The sequence below is a fragment of the Ambystoma mexicanum genome, chromosome 8 (assembly GCF_040938575.1).
Source record: "Ambystoma mexicanum isolate Mex_15411 chromosome 8, UKY_AmexF1_1, whole genome shotgun sequence".
In the NCBI taxonomy this organism is placed as follows: domain Eukaryota; kingdom Metazoa; phylum Chordata; class Amphibia; order Caudata; family Ambystomatidae; genus Ambystoma; species Ambystoma mexicanum.
The window spans coordinates 1068643588-1068666573 of NC_090929.1; the positions used below are offsets into that span (position 1 = coordinate 1068643588).

Below are 22986 nucleotides of genomic sequence, written 5' to 3' on the forward strand. Positions count from 1 at the left end.
GGGAGGAACGTCTGCATTTTAGCTCAGGAGGCGTACAGTATGAAATGCTGGTTATTCTGGGAACTGACCTACTAGTAGATCAGTCCCGACGCCCCATCCCTGTCTCGGTGTACTTTAATCTCTTTTTCCTCCTCCATACAAATTCCCCAGAGGGGTGGGGAGGGTGCTGCCCAACAAAACTAGATATATATGTTCACTTGTTTGAGACTGAATGCTTCTTTTGAGAAGGTGGATGTTGGATTTTGATCAATTGGACACATTTAACACGCCCTTGAAAACGCTTCTGGAGTATTGTGTGATATTGGATAAAGAGCTCCTGTGACAGTTTGCACCAGGTATAAATGGCCATCACATTCAGCAAGCCTGGCTTGTAGGACGTTCAATATCGTTTGCACAGAAATGTTCCATCCTAGTGTCTTCAGAAAAGGGCATGGTCCCTGAGAAGTTGGTGGATATAATAGTCCCCTGTAACAGATGAATGTAAGATCAGTACTTAGTCGATTTTATACGTGACGCAGGGCTGATTGGAGATTTATGTATAGAGATCTGACCACCTTGAATTCTTTAGACAGCAATACTGGCTATATTAATTGTCAAGAATACGTGCTAGAGTGGTCTCTAATGCTCTCTGGTCAGAGCAATACCAAAGGTGCCAGTTGAGCATAATTTGCCCCACTCTTGTTGGAGGATGCAACAACCATTAAGCTGGGGGGAGGCTTGCACCTGACAATAATAGGAAGCCAAACCTCTCTATAGGTAGGTAATGTAGACAGAGCGACAATGCTTAACTCTCAGGTAGGGGTAGCAGGCTGACAGAGGTACAATTAGTCTACACGCATCACTTAAAAATACACAACTCTGATGAGCTCAAAAATAAATATTTCGAAGGGATTGGGTCCTCCGACGTATTCCATATCTATGACAGGTAATCACCACAGCTGTGCTGCTTCGGAAACTTTTTTCTGCGTCGATGCGCCGTCGTCGAGGACCTCCTCCGACGTCATCCAATGTGATAAGTAGGACGCAGGACGCCCGTAGCCTCAGTTCCGTTTTTCCGCGAACGTGTTGCTTCGTGAATCTCGGTTACGCCTCGACTCTTTGGAGTTCTGTTCTTCTCGGTTCTTCGAACCTGTTCGTTTTTGTGAGAAAATCCTTCGTAAGAAGATGTCTTCTACTTCGTCTTCGACCCCGCGTCCGGGCTTCAAGAAGTGCGGGTAGTGTGGGTCCAAGATGTCGGTGACAGACTCGCACGACGCCTGCCTCTGGTGCCTCGGGGAGGCCCACGACACGGATGACTGTATCGACTGCCAGTCGCTCACGCCCAAAGCCTTACGGGAACGTAAGAAGTTGTCGGTAGGTCGGGTGTCCAAGCCCCGGAAGTCGAAGTCTGCGGGGCTTTCGACGGATGATTCGAGAGGTGACTCTCCGCGTCGTCGTCGGAAGTCTCGTGGGTCTCCTTCTAGGAGTCGGTCTCGCCACTCCTCGGCCTCTTCGAGGCATTCTCGGAAGCGCTGACAGCGGCCGTCTTCCAGGTCCTCTTCTGAGGACTCTGCTGGCACGTCGCTTACCCCACCAGCCGTGCGACGCCGGAGGAATGGGCTTCCTTCGGGAAGAAAATGCTGGCGATTCTCGAGTCGCAGGGTACTAAACCGTCCGCGCCCCCGAGTGGGGTCGGCCGTGAGAGGTCGAGAGACACCGCTCGCAAGAGTGGTCGGCACGAGTCACGGGAGAGGTCCCGTTCGGACAAGGGGACTCGTTCTCGACGTACCCGTTCCAGGTCCCGGTCCTCGACGCGTTTGAGACTGTGTGCACCTGTGATGTCTTCGAGGAAGACATCGACGCCTGAGGCGTCGAGGGCGTCGACTGGCTTTCTCGAGGCTCCGGCTCGGAGGAAGTCGTCGAAGCCGTCGACGATCAGGTCGTCGAAGGACACGCTCGGAGCTCCAGCTTCGAGGACTGTGTCGACGCCGTCGATGCTGGCGGCGCTGCATCTGACGTCGACACCAATTTACTCGACGCCGATGCCTGTTCTCTCGACGCCGGCGCCGATTCACTCGACGCCTTTCGAGGCCGGGGTGTCGGAGGTACCCCGTGGCACGGGGGAACCCCCTAGAAAGGCTCTGGTTAAGAGCAAGCACTCTCGGGTGCCTTCTTTTCACCACCTGGAATATATTTCGGAGGTGGATGAGGATTCTGAGGGCCTGGTTCCTAGTCAGGTTCCAGATGAGATGGTCTCGGGCCATAGCCAATTTGACGATTTGAGGCAGTCACTGCATGATGCCAGTGGACTGGACACCTCTCCGGAGGTGGAGTTTTGTAAGCCTGAGCCTGGCTCTCATGCCGATTCCTCGTACCGGCGCCTTATGGCTAGGGTCTCTGAGTAGTTGGGATGGTCTGCTCCCCCAGGGGAGTTTGTGCAGGATGATCTCACGGACATCCTTGATGTTGGTCCCCCAACTGACCCGGTACTGCCGTTTCATATGGCTCTACAGAGAAGGGTGGCGGCGGCTTGAACTGCTCCGGAGAGTCTCCCGGCGGTGGGCAGGTCCTTGTCGCGAAAATACCGTCCAGCCAGTAGCGACCCCTGCTACTTGACCAGGCACCCCACTCCGGAGAGTTTGCTGGTGCAGGCGGCCACGGCCCCGGCAAAGCAGGGGTCGTACCCTACCATCCCTCCTGATGGGGACGACAAACGTTTTGATGACTGGGCGAAGAAAGTGTTTTCTTCGGGTGGTATGGCGCTTCAGGCGGCCAACTCCATATGTGCCTTGTCTCGTTTCACACACACTCTGTGGAACTGTGTTGCATTAGTGGCTGAACATATTCCCGAAGGGGACGAACTGGATGGTTTCCTTGCTATGGTCCAGGATGGTAAGGATGCCATGTGTGAGTCCATTCAGTCGGGTTTGGACATGGCTGAATGCGTCAGCAGGTCCATGGCGGCGAGCACCGTGATACGCAGGTTTGCGTGGTTGCGGAAGTCGGGGTTTGCTCCTGATGTGCAGTCCCGGCTCCTCAACATGCCCTTTGACGGTGAACACCTTTTTGGCAGCAAGGCTGACGAGAGCCTTGAGAGGTTGCAGACCTCCAAGGCTGCAGCAAAGTCGTTGGGCGCTGCAGTTCGCCAACCTCTGCCTTTTCGTCCTAGGGGACAGCAATGGAGGGGTGGTTCCTTTCGCTATTACTCGTCCTTCAGTAAAGCAAGAGGAGCTAGCAGTCAAAGAGGCCAATGCAGGGGTACCAGAGGTGGACGACAGGGTACCCGTGGTGCCAAGGCTGCTCGGGCAGTTGCCTCTTTGCCCTCAGGTAACGCCGCAGCCTCTACCACTCAGTCATGAGGCCTTGTCCCATGGTTCGCCGGTTGGGGGAAGGCTGGCGCAGCATCTTTTAGAGTGGCGTGCCATTACTTCAGATGTGTGGGTTCTGGAGATCATAACCCACGGCTACTGTTGTCCCTTTCGGCAGAGGCCTCAAGACAATCCACCAGGGAACCTCTATTTGAAGAGTCTGGATCCGCTCCTTGTGCAGGAAATTCAAGCCCTGCTGGAGAAAGGCGCCATAGAACTGGTGCCTGTAGTGGAGAGGAACAAGGGATGGTATACCCCTTATTTTTTGATTTCGAAGAAAGACGGGGGATGGAGACCCATCATGGACTTGCGCGGTTTGAACAAACTCCTCAGGAAGGACAAGTTCAAGATGGTTACACTCCAGTCCTCCAGGCCCTTCAACTTCAGGACTGGTTGGTGTCTCTCGACCTCAAGGATGCTTACTTCCATGTGCCAATCCATCCCAAGCACAAGAAGTACCTGAGGTTCGCGGTTGGCGACTCGCACTTTCAGTTTCGGGTCCTGCCGTTCGGATTGACCTCCGCCCCAAGGGTTTTCACCAAGCTCATGGTGGTGGTGGCAGCGCATCTCAGGCAAGGGGGGATTCAAGTCTACCCCTACCTGGACGATTGGTTGATCAGGGGGAGCTCTCCCGAGCAAGTGCTGGATCATCTGTCCGTCACCTGCCACTCCCTTCACAGGCTGGGCTTCTCCCTCAATTTAAAGAAGTCCCATTTGACGCCAACAGAGCGGCTCCAGTACATCGGAGCAGTGCTCGACATTTCCCTGGGGCAGTGTTTTCCTCCCCAGGTGAGGGCTCTTCACATTCAGCAGATGGTACACAAGTTTCAGCATGCCCAGACGCTCCCAGCGTTCGAGTTCTTGAGGTTGCTCCATCCAGCATAAAGTCTCGATCTCGGCAGTTCATCTGACCGGAGACTAAAACGTGACGGCGGACGCTCTGAGCAGGCAGAGCACGTTCCCTCACGAGTGGGAGTTGGCTCAGGAGATTCTCCTGGAGATATTCGCCCTTTGGGGGACCCCTCAAGTGGATCTCTTCGCCTCCAGTGTCAACCGGAAGTGCGAGAGGTTCTGTTCGCGGGAATTTCCTCCAAAAGGAGCCTTAGGAGACGCGTTCGTGGTGGAGTGGTCATTCCCACTGCTGTACGCGTTTCCTCCAGTCCCCATCATCCCGCAAGTGCTGCGGAGGTTACGGAAGTTTGGTTCCCGGATGATCCTCATTGCTCCGGCGTGGGCTTGGAGGACGTGGTACCCGGACCTTCTCGACTTGTCCATCTGTCCTCCACGTCGTCTTCCCTACCGAGACGATCTGCTCTCACGGGAGGGGGGTCAGGTTCTTCATCCAGAGGTCAGATCCCTCAACCTTCACGCTTGGCTTCTGAAAGGTTGAGGTATAAGGATTGGGACCTCCCTCAAGACGTGATGGAGGTGTTGCTCTCGGCCCGACGGCCAGCAACAAAGTCTCTGTACCGTTGCCGTTGGCTTAAGTTCTGCGACTGGTGCAGAGTTCAGAATGTGGATCCTTTTGCAGGCGACATCCCCATGGTTCTGTCCTTTTTACTTTCTTTGGCCCACAGGGGCTTGAAAGTGGGTACCATTAAAGGTTACCTGGCGGCGCTGTCCATCTTTAGCGCTCGTCTGAAGAGTGTTCCTACTTTAAAATCCCTTTAATTTCACAGTTTCTGAAAGGGCTCACTAATGTGTTCCCTCCGTCACCTTTCCTGGTGCCCGTTTGGGATTTAAACCTTGTTCTTAAGTTTCTTATGGGTGCTCCGTTTGAGCCTTTACATTTTTGCCCTTTGAGGCTGTTAACTCTGAAAACTGTGTTTTTAGTTGCGGTTACTTCCGCTTGCAGGGTGAGTGAGTTACAGGCACTTTCAGTTAAGCCACCCTTCACTGTATTTCACAAGGACAGGGTTGTCCTTGGAGTTCGTCCTTCTTTTCTTCCGAAGGTGGTTTCGGAATCTCATTTGAGCCAGAAGGTTGTTCTTCCAGCGTTCTATCCTCCTCCACATCCTGGTAAAGAAGAGGAGAGGCTCCATAGGCTTGATCGTAGGAGAGCTTTAAGCTTTTATGTTTCACGCATGTCCCGGGTCAGAGTGGACGATCAACTCTTTATTGGTTACGCTGGAAAGTGTTTGGGACAAGCTGTGACGAAACAGACTTTGTCTCGCTGGGTTATTTTGGCCATTTCGGAGTGTTACCGCTTGGCGGGTAAAGACCCACCGGCTGACTTGCGGGCCCATTCTACCAGGGGTATGGCTGCATCTACTGCCCTGCAGAGGGGTGTTCCTATTCGCAACATCTGTGATGCAGCCACCTGGGCTTCAGTACATACATTTGTACATCACTATTCCCTCGATTCCATCCGAGGACAGGATCTGGCCTTTGGCAAGGCGGTCCTTTGCTCTGCTTTTTGATTGGCAATTCTAAATTTTGATTCTAACTTCTTTCCCTCCTCCTTGCTCTGGTACTGCTTTGGGAGTCTGTTACAGATATGGAATAGATATGGAATACGTCGGAGGACCCAATCCCCTCGAAGAACAAGTTACTTGCTTACCTGGTAAAGTTCTTTCGATGGGATGGTCCGACGACGTATTCCATATCGCTCCTTCCCTACCTTCCCCGCTGCAGAATTTCTTTTGTGATTGCAGCTTACGTTCCGCAAGGCTTTGTGTCTGACTGGCAGTAGACTAATGTCACACGTTCTGGGCGAAAAAACTACAACTGAGGCTACAGGCGTCGTGCGTCATACTTATCACATCGGATGACGTCGGACGTCGGAGGAGGTCCTCGACGACGGCGCATCGACGTCATCGACGCAAGACGCAGACGCCGAAAAAAGTTTCCAAAGCAGCACAGCTGTGGTGATTACCTGTCATAGATATGGAATACGTCGTCGGACCATCTCATCGAAAGAACGTTACCAGGTAAGAAAGTTACTTGTTCTAAAACTATCAGTCCAAATAACTGTAGGTAATAATACTACATAATAAGATACCAAGCATATTCTAAAAACAGTTATGTCTATACAAGGACTCTCTTTACCCCAATGTCTATATGTGGGCCCTCTTCCAGAGGTAAGCACACAAAATAAAATAGCGGGGTGGGGCGCACCAAGGAACCCTAACCTAGCAAGCAGGCAAGTCCCCTATGTGCCTGCACAGTAATGTAAAACCGCCTAAGGATACAACCCAACCCAACAATACATGGTGTATAACACTAATCCACATTCATTTCAATGCCCCCATCCTCCCAGACCATAGTGTTAAAATGAATGCTAAGGCACATGAAAATACATTATAGGCATAGAGAGGATGAAACAATTGTAAGCCATAGCCAAAGTCTTTCAAGAGTTAAACATTTCTAGAAACGGTAACCTGATTTTTGTATTTCAAGGAAAAATAGTTAAAATATGACTAGGATTATTTACAATGTTAACAATATATTTGTTCCATTAAAGGTTCTTATGCCATGCACTGTCACCACCTGCATGATCCTTTGGTGCTATTATCATAGTAGAAATGTATTACATGACTTTAACAATGGATACGCAATCATTTAAAATGTTAAACTTGGTCCGAAGCTCACTGGATCCCTTGTGGACTCAGGAAGAAAAATGTCCATTGTTTTATGTTGTTGCAAACGTCACTGTCTGAGACAGGACCTAGCAAATCCCACCTTGGATGAATAGGGTTTACACCTCTGGGATTAGCCTGAGCTACCCAAAGCTTTGGTATAGAGGTCAAGTTGCGAGGCTTAGACTCGGAAAGGAGGAGGGCTGTAGTTGGGTACAAATACCTCAAAGTATACCTTGGTTCAAGAAAACACTTGCACACTTAAAACGTTATTTAAAAAATAGATTATACACCAAGGCACACTGTTGTAATTCAAGGATCAGGTAAATATTAGACAACATATAAACTGTGTAAAACACTTGCAATACTCTTAGAATAGTAAACCACGGGTGTAATCACATTAGAATAGCTTTTTAGTAACGCATCACTTAATCAACCAACTAGAAACTTACATTACAACTTTTCCAAACTCTCAACTTTTTGTAACTCCAGTCCAGCCCTATCTGGGTTGAGTTCTTCAAAGTTCAGATGGGCCACGGTTCAACCAGAAGCTGCAGGCTGACTGGGAAAAGGCGGGAAGGAGCAAAATGCAGTGATTCCCTAATGTTGCATGTAGTTAAAGTTGTTGGTTAAAAGATGGTTCAGGGAGGTGAGGATGACCCCCTGAAAGGGTGCCCTAAGCACCAGTGTCCTAGGGTAGGCGGTTTTACCGCTAGAGTGCAATGGTTGTCCACCCCAATGTTACTCTATGGGGACCTGAGGGGAAGCTGGATACAAGCTATCTGCTGCCCCTAGAGTCACAGGATTGCACAAGCAGTCCCCAAGTAGGTCATACCAGAGGTGAACAGTACCTTGGATGGAAGGTATTCGTTTTTTTTTTAAATTTACTTTATTTTTATTTAGTTTGGTTTATTTATTTGTATTGCACGCCTGGCCCAGAGGCATCTGGGAGCATTTCTTACAAGGTACACAGTTGCACATAAAACGTATATCTTACTGTGGGACGGTTCCCGTTGTGAGGTGACAAGCCCCAGTCTCCTGTTCTTCGGCCCTGGTGATGGGGAGACAGTGACCTCAGTGGGTCTGGTGAACGCACTCGAGCACTGGGACGTCCAGCACCAGAACTTTGCGGTTCTGGCTTTTTGGTGTCTTTTGCAGGCTCGGAAGGAAGGTTGCTGTCACGGCAGTTCCGTATCTCGGCCCTAATCTCTGGCGAGGGAACTTTCTGGAGCTGGATGAAGTTGTTGCAGGCTTAGGATGCACACAAAATTCAGGCGAAACAACACTTCCTGGGGCAATGCACAGCATTGTAACACAAGACCACATGTATTGGGAGTTTGCAGGCCCTGGCGGTTGCAGCTCTTCAAGGGATGGCGCAAATTGTAGTTCGTCTTGGTACTGGTTAGGCCCACCAGTCTAGGGGAAGAGGTCTCCTTCAGATCTTCCCTGTCGGTTGGCGTGAAAAGGTCAGGACAGCAGCGGCGACTCAACAGGCTCTGGCAGTCGTTGGCAGTGCTGACGACGTCCTTCTTGGTCCTCCTCTTCGGATACTTCTGTTACAGTGATCGACTCTTCGTTTCTGCTCCAGGACCTTGGAATGTATCCAGGAACACCGGCTGAGTCTGCCAATCATGTCCCATGCTCTGTTCAAACTTGGAAATGGCTATCTAATGGGGACAGCCAGCCTCTCAGTCTGAACTGGTTTCAGCCAGACACATAGCAGAGCAAGAGACGAGAGTTTCAGTGGACCTTACTTCCTATCCTGCTAGGCACTCAAAATAACTTTTGCAGGATTTCCAAGGGAATCACGGTGAAGACGAACAGACAAGAGGACAGCATGGTAGAAGAAGGGATGAAAAAGGACAAATCATCGTGTTCAGGGCTTAAAAATGTAGGGGCTTCATTTTGGGTACGGGATCGCTTATGTACCTTCATTGGAACTGCGATAACAGCCTCCTGTAAAAAGTACACAAAAGTTATGTAAAAGGTTCTCTTCCACCAGCCATAGTAGATGGGCTTGTCCCTGCCTGTAACAAAGTTACTGGAGAGGTGAGAAAAGGGACACTCTGTATCCTGTGAGGGGTCATTAGTACGAGGTGGACAAGTGCTTGTAGTTTTCTCAGTATTTGACATTTTATTTCAAAGAAAAAATGCAAATAAAACCTGACTAATCCTACTCTACCTGGGGATTCCCTACCTAGTGTAGGATCTAAGGGAAAATATTGTAGCATACACAAAACTGGCCCTCGCTATAAACGGAACAATCAAAACAAATCATAAACAAGATGAATAAGATTACCAAATAACCAGTGTCTAGGATGACTTCTACTTGTCCTGGGTATACTCAATTTCTTCCATTGAAAAGTAAAGTTCTAAATCAGTTCGTGAAACGGTCCAAAGGAACAAAAGAAACAAAAATCCACTGGTATTCTTAGTTTGCTGAAAATATTCACTTTCCAATTTCCACAAAGAACACAGCACCAATGGTAATCCTGGATAGCCTCCTTACTTATTTATTGGATGTGTAAGGCGCCTAAACAACAAATGGTGTTTCAAGGCCCCTTCCTGGATAGAATGGGTAGAAATCAAAACAAAAGTACCACTTCTGATTTTAATAACCATTCTTCTTTTGTAACCTCTGCACCGTCGTGAATATAATTTGTCAGGAGGATTCTTCTAAGGGGGTTGCTTTTCCTGGGCATGCTACTGTGAAAGCAGGCTCCTTTGCCTCACATTCTACTACTGCTTCAACTACATTCAACAACCACAGTTCTACTGCTTCTGCTGCTACTTTCTTTAAAAATCTATTAGGCAACTTAGACAAGACTCTTCGACCTCTACCGGTAGGCAAGGCACTCTACTTTCCTGTAACATAAGGAAGGGCAGCCTCTTTGCCTCTGTGTCTGTCTTACAGCTACTACAACAATCTGTCTGAGCTTCTAGATGGCTTCACTCTCTGCTTCACCAGTCTTGGTTTCACAGATTCTTGATTAGTTCTTTTAACAAGCACCCAGCTCCCTTCCCCAGCTTTATGTACACCTTTCTGTGTCCAGTAGTTACCCCAAAGCTGTATTGCCGTGCTTCCAGCCTTGGATTACTGTGTCACCTTTTATCAGAGGACTATGGGTTTATAACTGCTTAAAAAACTGTGTTATGTTCTTAAATCTTCTTAAATGGGCTGATTCACCTTAAGAACACTCTCTACTGGCTTGGGTAGTGCTTGTTCTTATTGTGACTTCAGCATCTTCTACAATTAAAGTTTGTTCTGAATGTTACAATAATCTGGTTTCCCTTCAGAAACGAATTTAGGTACACGCAATCTCTTTCTGATGACTTTACTTCAATTTATAAAACTTGTTCAGTGTTATCCGCAACTTTTCGTTTGATGTGAAATATTTTTGTAACACTCTGGTAAAGTCGACAACTGCTTCTTAAACCATTACCGATAACGTTCTCCCACTTAATAGGAGACATGCAACCTCTCCGATAATTATTTTGTATACAACAATGGGAAAAGGAAAGATCTCTTCTTACACAAGCACTTTACTTAATTCTGAATTAGCGCATGCTACAATTCCCTTAAAAGACTTCCCACAAATGCGAACAACTTTACTTGCTTCAACCTCTACGCAAGGGTGAGTTCAGCTGGTTAGAGTTGCCAGCAAGGTATTTCATCTGAGTACAGAGCTTCACTCACCGCCTCCAAAATCAAAACGGTTGCAGGCTACTTCCACTTCCAACTGTCTTACTCTACTACAGGCTCGCTTGAGACCCACACACTTCCACAGTACGGGGTGTCTCCAATTCAGCCTCGACAATGGAGTCTTCTTTTCTCCAGCTTCCCTCGGCTTGCTTATGCACACGGGTCTCCGGTAAATGCACAGCTTCAGCTCTACATTCACGGCAAGTAGGCGCACATGGAAAGACTTCCAGCTTCTCCCAGTTTCTTCCCATGCAGCCACATCCAAATGGGGTTTGTGAGAACAGGGCCAACTCTGAGCCTGCAGGTGAAATCTGCTCTTCTTTCGCTTCTGCGTGCCTTCTGTGTTCGCACTTCCTAGTGAACTGCCAGCCTTTTGCTATGCTTCTTCTACTACTGCTACTGACCTTACAGCTCCTGATCCAGCTTATTTCTACTGCTCCGTCCTGCTGCATCCTTTTATGCCCCTCATGTGGGTTAATTGGCTTCAGTTACAGGCCCTTAATATTAATTGCCTGACCCTGCCAAAGGCTATTAGACCTGCCTGTTCTTTACCTCTACATGTCTCTGGGCCCTCTTCTTCGTCAGTCCGTGAGGGATTCTGAGACATGTAGTCTATTTTAAGGAAATTGGATTTTCTTACTTCCTTACTACTTTAACAGTACTTTTACTTCCCCTGATGTTGTTGGAAGGCTTAACCTTTTTAGAGACCGATGGGACAGTAAAGACCACATTTCTGTCATGGTAAACCTTTAGCATTGGGAAGGATGTATGATTTTAGGGGTACAAAAGACCTTCTTTAAACACAGTACTTTGTTGGGTTATAGCCTGGGAGTTTACCCTTCCATCTTTAGTAGGAGGTTGAAATATATTAAAATGACAAAATGCCAATTCCTCCTTTAACCCCTTAACTGCCAAGGTCCTCCCTTCCCCCAGTGCCAAGGCCTTTTTTGGTGATTTTGGTATGTCGCCATTCAATCCCTTGTAACTGTTTTGTTACACGAGATATCTCGGCCAAATTTGGCCCCTTTTCTTACCACATGTAGGCAGTCCTAGTTTGCTGTAGGGGGTTGAGAGAAAATAACCAAAAAGGATGAACACTTTGATTTTTTTCAGAAAATGGCAATAAAATGGTGTACAAAGAAGCTTGTGGTTTTTTTCCTTGTAAGAGCTAGGAACAAATGGTTTGCTGTGCTGAATTCGCCCTTGTCCAGGCTTTCAAGAACAGGTTGAATGGAAACTAAGAAAACGTATATGGTTATCAGCCGTTTTGTGAGAGGTAGGCGATTTTGGAATTTTTTTCCAATAGGCCATGCGTGGACGGAATGGAAGAGGAGGGTAGGAAAGCTGAATGGGAAGACAGAAAGGCATACATTTCTGAAAAGTAGACAAAATTCCAAGTTTAGGAAGGGGTAATTCACGCAGGTCAGGCAACCATCATGTAGGGAAAATGTCCATAGTTTGGGGAAAAATCGGAAAAATTACAGAAAAAAAGGTATGTGGTGGACATGGGTGGCCCAGTAAGGCAATGACTTCTGTGAAGTTTGAGAAAAGCAATGCTCCACTACATTCCCCGGACTCTTCCAGTTAGGAAATCGCACATTTTTCGGAATGTTTCACAAAACAAGCAATACCACAAGCCAAAAACGGAACCATGGTACACAGGATTTTTATGCTTTCGGCCTAAACAGACATACTTGGCATGTGTAAAAAAGGAAAACAAATGTGGTGAGGAAGGGCAAGCATACATTTTTTGAAAGAGCTCAGGCAGACCTTTTGAAAGGTAGGTGACTTGTGCAGGTTACAAAAGCGTATAGTGCCTAAAGCTGCGACTAAATGTAGGTCACATTTATTTATTTATTGCATTTGATTATACGCCCAAACCCGGGGCTGTCACGGCATCATTTACAAGATTACAGTAATGTTTTCCGGTTACAAAGGCAAAAAGTTGAATGGTTATAACAAGACAGTAGCATAGTGGGTACAGTGCAAGTGTAGGCTGATAGTAGTGAAACTTGCAGATATACAGCACGGCACGTGGTTATAAGCAGGACTTAAGCGGTGGATAGGTTAGAATTTGTTGAAAAGCCAGGTTTTTAGTAGTTCCTTGAAGTGGGTGTGGGAGGGCTTGTTACTTATTTTCAAGGGGAGTGAGTTCCTGGTTCTAGGAGCTGCTACAGGGAAGCTGGATCCTCCTGTTCTTGACTTATTGAAGTAGGGATGAGTAGATGAGTGCTAGACTTGGATCTGAGTGATCTAGTTACCATTTTACGAGAGATACATTGATTTAGATAGGTAGGGGCATTTTGGGTGATGCATTTATGTGTGGTGGTGGTCAGGGATTTATGTAATATTCTGGCGTGTATGGGTAACCAATGTTTTTCTCTCCTAGTCTGTGATATGTGGTCCCTTTTTTATTTGATTCCAATTGCTGCTCTTAATGCTTTGTTTTGCAATAATTACAATTTGTCTAGGTTTTTCTTTGTAGGGCCTAGCAGAAGTATATTTCAATAGTCAAACTTAGACGGAATGAGGGCTCTTGCTAGTGTGATGCAGTTCTGTGGAGTGAGAAATTGTCGACTAAGGGCAATGAGCTTAGCCGTGTAGGCGGTGGATGAGGGGAGTGAGTTGATATGTTTACTCATGGTGAGACTTCAGTCTAGGTAAACACCTAGAGTTGTGACGTGGTTTGAGATAGGAATAGGAGTACCATCAATAATAGCTGTATAATCCTGCTGTAACCTTTTCAGTCGGGCTGGAGAACCTACAATGAGGATCTGTCTTTTCACCATTAAGGCATAGACTATTTGTTGCCATCCAGTTTTGGATGAGAGAGTTGATTTTATGTATGAGGCTAGTGTCTTGTTCTTGGTTACCCGAGATTGGGATGAGTATCTCGGTATCGTCCGCAAAGTTAGTATAGATTAATTAAATGGCATCTAATGCTGTAAGTTTCGTGTAAGCATTGTAAAAGGTGGGGGAGAGGCACAATCCTTGTGGTTCGCCTATAGGTACTGATATAGGATCTGCTGCCTCTTTGCCAATGGCTACTCTGGATGTGCGATCTGATAAAAATGTTTTAATCCATGTCGTTGTCGTTTGAGAAATTACATTTTTTTGATAAGGCTAGGCATAATTTGTCATGGTACACTAAATCGAACGCAGCGGACAAATCGAGTAATAGTAGGATGCGTCTCTGAGTCTCTGATGGCATCCACCTGATTTTTTTAGGTCAAGTAGTGCTGTCTCTGTACTGTGTTTAGGTCAAAATCCTGATTGTCTATCGCCTAACAGATTATTGTTTTCTAGGTGTGTTTGTACTTGGGTGTATGCCATTTTATCAATTATTTTTAAGGAGAAAGGGGACTCTGGTGATGGGTCTGTAGTTAGTAGGGATGGTGGGATCTAGTGTGGGTTTTTTCAGTAAGGGTGTAACCCAGGCTTCTTTGATTTCTGGTGGTATGGAGTTGGTACTGAAGGATGCGTTTATGAAGTTGGTGATAATAGGTGCTAGAGTGGGGGCACAAGTCTTAACTAGTTTTGCGGGAAAGCTGTCTCCTTTGCAATTGGATGGTTTGAGGGAGGCGATAGTCTTAAGTACTTGGTCTTGGGTCACTGGGCAGAAGTTGAACTGGGTTGCTGGTACTTCGTTGTTAGTCATGTCAATGGGGTTGCTCTCAGCAGTGTGAACCAGTAACTTTGTTTTCATTGCGATTTTGTCTTGGAGGCAGTTGATTTTAGTGTCTAGGGCATTCTGTATGGTGGTACACCATGCTTTACTGACGATGGCTGGTCTGGGAGGTGGGATAGGTGTTGCCAATTCTCTGAGAATTGAGAACCGTTCTTTACTGGTTGGAGGCTGCATTGGTAATGTGTAAGGTCAGGGAGCTGGCTTTGTGGGTGATAACTTCTCATTTGTATTTTTTGAGATTACTTTGTGTTCTTTTTTAGACACATTGGAAGGGGTTTTTCTAGTTAGGTGTTCTAATGTTCTTTTTTTTAAAAAAAATGTTTTAATTTTTATTTTTTTCTTCCGAGGTCGATGAGTTTATTATTGAACCAGGAGTTGCTTCGTTTGGATCTGGGTGGTTTATCCTTGCGAGGGGCTACTTCGTTGATAGCGGTTCTCAAGCAAGTATGGTAGAGAAGGGAGATGCTCTCAGGATTAGTGAGCTTATGGGGTGTGGGTTGTTCTGTGGCTAGAGCAGTGGATACATTGAAACTAATTAGACGAGGAGATTTTTTGGATGTCTTCAAGGGATACATTAGTTAGTATTCAAGGTTAGTATCCAATCTAGGATTCTGACTTTTTGTATGAGTGGGTGTGTTAACAATTTGGGAGAACTGCATTTCTTGTAGTACATTAAGGAAGGCTGTGGCTTTGTGATCACAAGCGTTTTTGAAACCTAAGTTAATGGGCCTCATTACGAGGTTGGAGGTAGCCATGCCGTTAATACCGGCATGGCTACCCTCAAACTCTGGTCCGGGTCCCCCGAAAGGGGAATTACCGGGCCATTTCGACCTCAGCGAGCCCGGTAATTCCCATTGCGCGGGACCCGGAGCCGGTACGTCCCTATTTCCATTTGAGCCCCCATAGGGCTCAATGGGAATGGGGAGGATGGGTAGCAGCTGTACCGTTCATAACGGTACCGTTGCTACCATCCAGTTCTGCTCACGGGTGCCGCTCTGCACGCCTTGTCTGACCAGACGTGCAGAGCGGCACCCGTGAGCAGAACTCGTAATGTGGCGGTATGGTACCAACAGCGCCGGTAGCACTACTGGCGCTGTTGTTGCCTTACCGCCACAATCGTAATGAGGCCCAATGTCTCCTAGTATATAAATGTAGTCTTGGGTTTAAGGAGAGGGGAAATGAGTAAAGGGATATCTATGTCCGGGTGGGTAGAGGAGCTGGGTGCTCTATAGACAATGAGGAAGTTGATGGTAGTTTTGGGGTCAGTAGTTAGAGAGCTAGGAGCTCATAACCATGTATTATCTCTGTGTTGCAAGCTCTGAACTGTAAGAGAAACATTTGGAGAATGAAAGGGTTGTGTGACAAAGTGCAGCAGCAAATGTGTCGAAACGTTATAAAAACCAAGCAAACACAACAAATATCCTACCTTCCCGCGTTCCGACAGGTGTCCCGACGAAAACGGTACCTCGCATGTGTGGGTGGGCCTACCTGGGCGCAAAGGGCCGAAAATTGCTGCTGCGGTGACAATTACTTTCAGTTTCATGTCAGCACGCATACACGTGCTGACGTGAAACTGAAGGAAATCCAACCACTGGGCCGTGAGGAGGAACCTCCTCCTCACATAGCCGAGAGGTTGGATTTCAGTTTTGTGCGATCCCTGCAAATCTGGGATCGCACAAAATTAAGTGCCAAAAAGGATGAGCTATTTCGTCCTTGGCAACAGCAACGTAATGCCAAGGACGAGATAGCTTGTCCTTGGCACTTAAGGGGTTAATCCAGTGGGAAGAGTATCCCTCTCCAAGGAGAAATACTATGTCTAACCTTGTGAAATCACCCCACTGCCCTGGGCCTTGTCTCCACCCAGGTGATCCTCCCGCAGTACACCACCTCCAGCATTGGGATCAGGAAGCGTCTGACCTCTCCTGGCCACCTGGGAGGAGACTTTAGGCAGGGTTCTAGTGAGGGGTCTGCAAGATTCTCCACAATCCCCTCAGCACCCCACATAAGGTGGTGTGTGCTTTTCTCACAATAATAAAATGCAGGCAGGATAAAAGGTATCCCCCTGCCCTAGTAACTGCAAAAGTTAGCAAGGAGAAATAAAGAAACTGGGAAAGACAACACTGCATAGACAGTGCTGTGTGTTTCACTAAAAAAGCAGATGCCTAAAAGCATACAATCATGTAACACATGTTTTTTAATATCCTGTGATTTATAGCACACTAGTTGGCCTCTGGTCTGGATGTAAATTTATAGGGTGATGGTGTGCCATCGAATAATTACACCACCACTATGACTATGTGCAACAAATGTTGAGATTTGTATGTAAAGCATTGGCCCTTTCAGAAGATTATATGCTTTTGATTATTGCACTTTTTGATGCTCTAGATGTTTGAGCATTGCACTGGCACTTTCAGATGTCTGTTATGACATTTTTCATGTGTGGGTTTTGTCTATGCATCAATAATTGATTATGATGTATTTGATTGTTTAAATTGTTATGATTTGAAGACTTTCGCTTTTTTGCACCTTGTAGCCTGACAGTTAAATAAGAGGCATTTGATTCCTAACAGTGCAACTTGAGAGTGCGGGTGTATATGTTGCTAACCTATGAAGAGTGTGTGTGGAATATAGCAGGTATCTAGCAAGAAGTGCTGGTTGGCTCAGAAGGAGTGGGGATTTCGCACAAAGGGAGATTCCCTTGATGGCAGGTGCCGACTTTAGGCATGCTGGAAGCGGATTCAAATGGATTGCATAGTAAAGCAGAGAAAGTGGACATCCTTGTTTAGTTCCACGGTAGACCCTTATCACCTGAGAGAGTTCCCCGTTAATTGCTAGACGCAGGGAAGGAGAGTGCTAGTTGGCTCTGACCATCTGTAAGAATTTCAACTCGAAACCCATTACCTCCAGTGTGCGGAATAAGGCTATCTCTACTCCGGGACAAATATGTGAGATTTAGGAACCAAAATCTCTTATATGGTGTTCATTGATTTACGTGCAGCATTCGACCCAATCCCTAGATCTAAGTTATGGCTGCACCTATTTCAAATGAGAGTCCCTGCCAATCTGCTGGCAGTCCTATGCAGCCTGCATGTAGGAACCTGCGCTTGTGTACGCATTCCAGCGGGCGATAGCTTATCCAAGCACTTCCTGGTTTCTAGGGGAATCCAGCGTTGTCCCCCCAATGCTCTTCAGTTTATACATAAATCAAATTGCTCAAGAGATTTCCCAATGTGACATGGATTCCCCTATGCTAGGAGGGAGGAAAATTGGCATCATGCTATATGCCGATGATAACGGTCCTGATTAGGAAGACCAGAGGAGGTATTCCGAAGGCGTTACATTTTTTATTTGTCGCTTTGATATCAGCAAGGTTGGGCCTTGTAATTAATCTGAACAAAACGAAGGCTATGCTTTGGTCCAAAAGACGTGGGAAACCCCTTGCCCTAATTCGTTTGGGGCCAGTTCAGAGAGAGAGTCACATTCTATGACTATCTGGGAGTCAGTCTTTATGAAAGAGGCTATTTGCGAAGACGGATAGAAAAATCCTTATTTAATTGTTCAAGGCAAGGGGCAGCGGTGCAAGGTTTCATGAACTATTAGGTAATGCAGTGTCCCAGGACCTGGAAGTTCTAAGGACCTGTGCAAACTCGTCCGCTATGTATGGCACAGAAATTTGGGGCCACTCTGATCTTGGTAGGATGGAACAGAGGGAAATGGCAATGTTGAAAAATCCCCTTGCCCTCCCAAGGAGTGGCCCATCTATTTCTTTAAGATTAGAACTTGGGGGAGATGACCTTGCCTTTGATGCTTAACTCTGACCCTTCATGTATTGCCAAAAACTGTGCACCTCACCCACAGGGGCAACGCGGTGGTCTTGGAAGCAAGACCATGCAGAGCAACAGAGGTTCGAAACCTGGATCCGAACTCTGGGGCGGTATAAGGCGCGTTATAAAAAAAAGATTAAATAAAAAATTAAAGGAAGCCCTCTTTGATAAACTCACTCAAGAAGGAGCTAGAGCCCTCCCATGGGTTAGTTATGTCTCAGACCTTACCGGAAAACTCTACCTTCCCCTCTATGATTATACTTGAACCCTTGGACCACATGGTAGAAAAAGACTGCATCAAGCAGAGATAGAGTGACTGGTACTACAAGATAACATTTTCAGAGTTCAGCATGGCTGGCGCAAAAGCGGAAAACATCAAGTGAAGCACTCGTTTTGCCGAGAAAAATATGTATCTTGTACTGATGACAAGGAAGCATGTACCTTGTTATAAAGGCAAGGTTGGGGATACGTCCATTGGCAGTGGTCGTAAGCAGCTGGGGCAAAGGTGTAAAATCTGTGGGCAGTGAGACGAAGACCGTGAGCACTTTCTGTTTACATGCCACTGATACAGGAACAGCTGCTACAAGTGGCTTGTTCCTACTTATACAAAGTATAACCTAAGGAGAACGAAAGACTCAATAGATTTTTTCTTGCATAGTCAAAATCATGTTGACCTCCGAACCCATTTGGCCTTTTTGAAAAATACCTGGCACTTGAGAATGAAATGTCTTTTGTAATTTTAAATGCCTGTTTTATGGTCTAACCCTGTATTTTAATGTTTTATCTGAATCCATGATATTCCTGCTTTTATGGCGATGCTGCCGAAATTAAGATTACTACAATATATTGCCAACATATGAAGAGTGTGTGTGTGTGTGTGTGTGTGGAATATAGCACTGTGCCCTGATTTTCATAGGCACTACAGGAACCCTGGTGTAGTGCGTTCTAAAAGTTGGTGGAAAGCATAACTTTAAAAAGGGGTTAAAAAGGTTCACATCAGCAAAGTAAAGAGAGGAGAGTGCGGAAAAAGGTTTCCACTCGTACATTAACAAGAAATTCAGGTATCCAGCAAAAAGTGCTGGTGGACTCAGAAGGAGTGAGGATTTTGCACAAAGGGAGAAATGTACCTCACCATCCATTTACAGGTAAGTATCCCAGTAAATATTGAGAGAGTTGCAGAATAGGCCCACAAATCCATTGGAATGAATGGGAGAGTTTTAACGGCGTTGGGAATTTTTAGGCAACTTTCCCTCCATATTTTCAACTTTTTGCATTTTGTTTTTGAACCTGTCCTGACTTTTTACAGAGAAGTAAAACCTTCAGCTTTACTTCCCAGACATTTTGCTCATATATCATGATGTGGACAAGGGCCCCCACGCAGACAACAGTTGCCTCACCTTCCCTAGTAGGGGAGAGTAGTTTGCCTGATAGAAAGTACAGAGAGTCACAGGATTTAGTAATGTCTACACCTAAGTATCTAATGCTTCTGCCGCCCAGCTATAAGGGCAAGTCTCCCGCAGCCTCTGAATCTGAGCTTCCGTCATAGATTTAACAATTCCAACTTGTGGGCATTAATCTTCAGGCCTACAATGGAGCCACATTCAAAGAGCTCTCTAGAGCTCACCAACGGTGTAGTATCTGGGGAGAGATTGTGAGAAGAATATCTTCCGCGAAGGCCATCACTTTGAAGAGGAAGTGCCAAGCACGATTAGCACTCCTACCGCCCATTTTGAAGAACCAGGAACATTCACGCCGAAATATGTGACGTATGATGAGCAAATAAACCAACAGAGAGCTGCAGTGGGGATCTATCCAGTACCTATCAGAATAACCACCTATTTAAGTACCGACACCTAAGAAAACCTGGACACTAAGGTACCCATTGAGAAAACCATATCGACAAGTGAGACAGAATGACGATTGTCAGAATGTAATACCTGAAGAAGCTAAGAGGATGCTGAAGGAAGACGAATGATGACATCATAAGAACCTGGACTGACTCGCATATAGAAGATATAACGACCTGAGAATGATGACGAACAAGACGAAACACAATGGACAAGTGACATCCTAAGCCTAAAGTAAACCAATTGACGTCAAGATGTCAGAAACTTGTGCCATAAGCACAATGAAGATATTCAGTTAGTGCAAACGTGTGTATATATGCAAAGTAACTGCAAGAAGCACAGAAATCGTGAGGCGTGCTTATGCTTAGTGGTAAGATAGATTGCAGCAAGTGCCACATGTACATATAGCTACCTCAAGAAAGCAGTTTATATAAAGTATACTTCCACTATGCACAAGAGCAGAATCGACCAAAGGTTACTAAAGGTCTTGAGAAGCGAGTTTCGCAGCAAACAAATCGAGAATTAAAGACGGAGAGAAGCTCAGATGAGGGTAACCATGCCAAGAAGCCCAGGTCGTATCGTCTGAAATAGGCCAACACTGGATACAATTAAAGAGAAGAACAACAGAGTATCCTTTCAGAAAGGCCAAGATAAGCAACAGATGGCAGACGACTGGCAGAATTAAATCAAATACAAGAAATTGCATAAAGGAAAGACCGACTTCACGGTGTCGGAATCACGTGACCAGACAAGCAAGAAGGGATGAAACTTTCACACCTACGCATGGACCTTTGCCATGCCCAGACGCCTTAACTTTCCCAGACCAAGAAGTAGACTCGAGGCCAACCACAAGGAAATAATTGACAGATGACCACTGAAGTGATGATTGATTGTAACTATAATTGTAAGGAAGCTGGGGTGCAGACAAACTCCCTGCACCGGGTCGGCTATTCTGCACTCTGCTAAGCGCAAGTGGAAAGGTGTGAATGGGGTTGATGCCAACCAATCGTAGTGGACCATGTAATCTAGGGTCCTATAGTTAGTAGAACCAATGAGACGACGTGACGTTTAGAGTAGCCATTTTTAAGGAAGGGCTTAGTTGCCCCACCTGACATTGTCTATCAATCCCCTCGCCCCGTTACCATATACAGATATAGTACCTATATTAAAGTTACTTTCCTAGAATCAATCAAGTTGCATGCTAAGTTTTAAGTTACACGTCAGTGATGACGAGTTTTTGGTATAAATGTTATGTTTTTTCTGAAATTAATTGGAGTTGAATCGAGAAGGAAGATCGAGCGATTGCTGATAGCCATGAACTCCCCGTTTTTTTACTTGTCATTAAACGGACTCCCTTTGCCAAACTATTGAGTTGTCATTATTGATTTGGTGCAAGAGTATTAATCTGCATCCCCATCCATCTCAAGGCTGCTGCTACTCATCTTAGAGTGCTGTTTGGAAACCCCCAGTCCTATGGGCTGGTTGGGGTCCCTACGGCACAACTGTATGCTCCTTTCCTCCGAAGCTAATTCCCTTGATGTCAGGCCCCGACCTTAAGCATGCTAGGAGCGGATCCAAATGGATCGCGCAAAGAAAGTGGACACCCTTGTTTAGTTTCACGGGAGACCCTTCTGCCCTAAGAGAGTTGACCATTAATTGCTAGATGCAGGGACAGAGAGTGGTAGTTTGCGCTGACCATCCGTAAGAATTTTGACCCGAAACCCACTACCCCTAGTGTGCGAAACAAGAAACTCCACTCTACACATTCGAATGACTTTTCGGCATCGAAGGCGAGCAACACCGCTGGGGTCTTGGTTATATTGACTTTCTCTATGAGATGACAAAACTAATCGCTTGTTGTTGAATGTTTGCTGGTGTCTGATGAATCCCGACTGATCAGGGTTGATCAATTTAGGGAGGAATTGTTATAGTCCTCAACCGCTGAGCTGAAATGTGTTTTCTGTGCATTTCCAGGTCGGTGTTCCACTCCTGCTCTGGCCCCCTCCCCGCTGGACTTTGTGGCACCCTCGCTGTTGTGGACCCCCTGTGATGCTGGAAATGCATCGCAGGGACAGGGCCTCCGTATCCTTGTCCTTTGCTGCTTTTTATCATGTTCTGTCGTGTTTTCCACACAGGCGTTCATGTGGGACTCCTGGCGGTGCAGCTCTTTCTTTTGGTTTGGTGTACAGACCCATGGGATACCCTTATGGCACCCATGGGTGGGGGTACAACAGATCAACAGTATATCTGGGGACCTCTCACTGCTAAGAATCGTGTTCCGAAGTGTTCAGCTGAAGTCCAAACTACGAAGAGTAACTGGAGTGAAACTGACGCTTGACCTTGAAGCCCTGCTGGAAGAGAAGACTTGCTGTTGCTCTTCATCAATCTGAAAGCTTCTGTGTCTCCAAGGACTGACCCAGAGAGGACCTGGTAAGGCGCCCTCTTCCCGAGCTACGAGGGACCATCGTGCACCAGCTGATCTTTGCCAAAGCTCCCTGGTAGACCGACCTACGACAGGCTGTCGACTGGAGAAGGGGACTTCTGCGGAATACCAAGGAGAAGCATCCGGACTGTTGTCCACCCCCGTTGCTGACCGGAGCCGCCGTGCTCCTGTTTTCCTAAGAACTTTCGAACTAAGGACGCTCTCATCTACATCGTCGCCCGCTTTATCCCGCTGGAGAAGGGCAGGCCGCTGACGCGCCGAGGAGTATCCGCCGGTGGGTTTCCCGCCACCCAAAGACCACAGAGATGCCGACGACTCGACACCCTTGCTGGGCAACAGCTCTTCAAACTCTTTGTGGTGCAGTACTATTGACACACGGTGCCCTGCACGCCTCTTCCTTGCCGGATGTTTACGCTTCCCCATCGACAAGCACCGCTAGGAAAGAAGCTGCCACTTCACCGCTGTAGTTCATCCTGTTCTCCTTCGGACATTCAACGACCCGTGACTCCTGCCTGAAAGGGAGGGCACTCAAGAAGGGCCGTCGATTCCCCGACAA

At 46.7% G+C, this 22986-nt stretch overlaps 1 protein-coding gene across 2 annotated transcripts in view; it reads left to right on the top strand.

Moving 5' to 3' along the window:
• Positions 1 to 22986, top strand: part of LOC138472732 (erlin-1-like) — a 519316-nt gene that overhangs the window by 82293 nt on the left and 414037 nt on the right. The window lies entirely within an intron of this gene.